The sequence below is a fragment of the Malus sylvestris genome, chromosome 16 (genome assembly GCF_916048215.2).
Source record: "Malus sylvestris chromosome 16, drMalSylv7.2, whole genome shotgun sequence".
In the NCBI taxonomy this organism is placed as follows: Eukaryota; Viridiplantae; Streptophyta; class Magnoliopsida; order Rosales; family Rosaceae; genus Malus; species Malus sylvestris.
The window spans coordinates 37,383,875-37,387,761 of NC_062275.1; the positions used below are offsets into that span (position 1 = coordinate 37,383,875).

Sequence of the window (3,887 nt, forward strand, 5' to 3'; positions counted from 1 at the left end):
TGCAACAAATGCATATCTCTTTCCACTAGCTTTTCTCTTCTCCTCCAATAATGATGAGGCGGCAGCAGCAGCAGCAGCACTCAAAGCCTTGGATACCATTGACAGCAAACTGCTGTTCATCTGAAAACCAAACAATCTTTGGCAACTTCAGCAGGTGCAGGCCATCAAGGTCTGATTTCTCCAAGGACGTTGCTTAACTGCCATCCTTCCGGCGGTTGTCTTTCTCCGATCTCAGCCGCTCTTCGTCCATGCGTATCAACGAGGATCTTGCAGAGTCTTTCGGGTCGGATTTGTATGATTTTCAACTGAGTGAGCTGCGTGCTGTGACTCAGAATTTTTCGGTCAATTTTTTACTTGGAGAAGGCGGGTTTGGAACTGTTCATAAGGGTTACATTGATGAGAATCTGAGGCAGGGTTTGAAAGCTCAGGCCGTTGCCATTAAGCTCCTCGACATTGAAGGCCTACAAGGACACCGCGAATGGCTAGTAAGGATTTTCTTATTTTACTTATAGGTTAGGAAATGATAAACATTCACTCGTTTTAGTCTCTCACACATCTTATTTAATTATGTATGTTGTTTTCGTTTAATATATTTAATTCGATAACTAAAAATAAAGAGAGGTTGAAAAATGAAAAAAATATGTGTAAAAATCACCTCCAAAATACGAAGGAAGATGGTATTACTAGGTATTATAAAGCACTAAGTAGAAAAAGTCGAGGTTAATTTAATGTATAAAGATGGGGTTAATTCGATTAATAACGATAATGGTTATCATTTTTAATAGTACAAATAATTTTTTTTCGAACAAGGCCAGATCTTTGTGAATCCGGATCCTCTTCGGATTCTCTTTGTGAGGATCCTATAGATCCGTGAATCGTATCCGTTCATCGTATATCGTGCGATCATAAATTATTTTAAATATTTTTATTTAAAATTAAATACAAACAATACTTGACAAAATGTCAAAAATTGATCGTACGATATACGATGAACGAACACGCTTCACTGATCTACAAGATCCTCACCAAAAGATCCGAAGAGGAACCTGTTGAGATCTTTGTACATAAAGAGTTTGAGTAAACTGTCGATTTACCCCCTGAACTTTCACTTAGCTTTCGATTTCCCCCCTGAACTTTTCTATTGGAAAATTAAGGACTCAAACTATTTTTTTTTTAGCCGATTTGCCCCCTACCATTAGTTTTTCATATATTCCATCCATCTTTCTATTAAGTGAGACCATATGCACAACATGTGAGGGTAGTTAAGTCATTTCACTCTTAAAAATGATTAAAAAACTGAAAATAAAAAAAAAACAAAACTTTCCCTCTATTTTTTCCCGCTAATTCTTATCCTCAATTTTATTTTTCCCTCTCATTCATATGCATGAGAAATGACATATGGTGTTATTGTCTTCATAAGTAGCTAAGTTAGTCTTTTTCTTGAAGCATGTACTACCATTTTTATTTTCTCTAACAAATTAATAATTTGACAAATGCTCATGGTGTTATTGTGTCCAAAGCAGTGCATTAATATAAGAAACATGTTCATAATACTCATAAAAAATGCTCAAGATAATTACATACTTTTCATAATGTCATAATAAAATTGACCCTCACATATTGTGCACATGGTCTCACTTAATAGAAATATGGATGGAATATATGAAAAACTAACGGTAGGGGGCAAATCGGCTAAAAAAATTAGTTTGACTCCTTAATTTTTGAATAGAAAAGTCCAGAGAGGAAATCGAAAGTTAATTGAAAGTTCAGGGAACAAATCGACAGTTTACTCTAAAGAGTTTTGACTAAAGCGTCATGCATAAATAAATAAATAATTGTATGTGGACGAATCTTCAAAATTCACAGCTCGGGTCAAATGATTTGATTTGAAAAAAGAAAGAGGACTTTTCCAGTTACGTTAGATAGGGTTAGTTTTGACAAATTTATTCATAACTCGTTAATTTGTTGCAGGCAGAAGTGATATTTCTGGGGCAGCTCAGGCACCATAATTTGGTGAAATTAATTGGCTACTGTTGCAAGAACGAGGAAAGACTCCTTGTTTACGAGTTTATGCCTCGAGGCAGCTTAGAGAATCACTTATTCAAAAGTGCGTTTGCATAATATTATCTCCATTCTCCAACCACATTATCATAATTATTTCTACTTACAGTTAGTTTTAGAATTATCAATCTGCATATGCATGCATGCGGTAATTATTATATCTGCTATATAACTGCAGGGCTTTCAATATCATTGCCTTGGGCCACAAGATTAAAGATTGCAATAGGAGCAGCCGAAGGCCTTGCTTTCTTGCATGGGGCTGAGACACCTGTCATATACCGGGATTTCAAAAGTTCAAATGTTTTGCTAGATTCTGTAAGTGTCATATAGCACTAATTATAAAACATTCTGCAAAATAAGTGACAGGGAGTGCAATATGATTTTTTATATTTTTTTTTATACAGCTCCTAAAGTAAAATGACAAAAATCAAACCTACTTTTAATTCAAGGAAATTTAAGCATTATATAAGCTGCATTTTACTCTGTATTTGGTAGGATTTCACAGCAAAGCTGTCAGATTTTGGACTAGCATAGATGGGACCCGAAGGATCAGAAACATATGCAGCCCCTGAATATGTCTCAACAGGTATAACTTGAAAATGTTATGTATATACTTCCCAACTTTTCTTCTTCTAGTATATATGGTCTGTTTGGGGTTATATTTTTAGTGCATTGAGGTGTACATATCAGGAGCCTTAGAAATCGGGAAAGATATTGTTACTAATTAATTTTACGAATTAATGAAACTGGTTGATGATTTAATCAAATGCATTGACATTGGAAGAAGTTCAATTTTCAGGGCAATTGACAATAAAATGTGACATCTACAGCTTTGGAGTGGTGCTGCTAGAATTGCTAACAGGAAAAAGAGCAGTGGATAAATCAAGACCAAAGAGCGAGCAAAATCTGATTGAATGGGCAAAACCTTACATGTATAGTAGTCGGAGGTTGCGCTGTATTATGGACCCGAGACTTGCCGGCCAGTATTCTGTTAAGGGAGCAAAGGAGATTGCCCATCTGGCATTACAATGCATAAGCATGAACCGGGTTCATTGAACCCCAAAGACAGGCCTAGAATGCCTTCCATTATCGAGACTCTTGAAAGCCTTCGAGACTTGAAGGACATTGCCGTCGCTTATGGGCATTGGCCGGCATCACCAAAATTTGCTAGAAATGGTGTTTTTGCTAAAGCTAGAATGGATGGTCATAGAGTTGGGAATATCAGGAAATCGTCTCCAACGGCAACTGCAAATCATAAATAATCTTGGGCAATTTCGATGACTCAGGGCTATATATCAAGTGTACCATAGGAAGTGTGGAATATTGCAAGTTAAAAAGACAAATTTCAAATCCGAGGAATATGTATAGTTGCCTATATAAATATATAAATTGAATCGGGATGATTTATAGGGTTGCACTTTATCCATATATTTATGAGAGCTTTAATGAAAAGGGCTTAGACCAAAAAATATTTAACCAAAAACCATCCTAAAATGTTATTTAACTAAAAGAGCTCAAAGTTTAATTAAAAAACCATCCAAAACTATTGTCTACCTTGTTCGTGCCCTTATCCTCCTCTTCCTCGTCATCGTCCTCATCCTCATCCTCTTATCTGCACCACGAATAATTTATAGTGTTAGTATTTTATTCCAATCAGATCCAATAAGGACCTACGGTCCTGGTGATGTATGTACATGTCAGGAGTCTATAAATAGGAAAAAAAAAGAACCAAAACATAAAACTGTTTCTGGAGAACCCAAAACATAACACTGTTTATGGAAAAAAAAAAAAAGATACAGTGTTTTTTTTTTCTGTGCACAAACAAA

The 3,887-nt window shown here is 35.7% G+C and overlaps 1 pseudogene; it reads left to right on the top strand.

Annotated features, from left to right (window-relative positions):
* Window positions 1-3,593, top strand: LOC126606191 (probable serine/threonine-protein kinase PBL15; annotated as a pseudogene).
* Window positions 3,594-3,887: the final 294 nt, after the last annotated feature.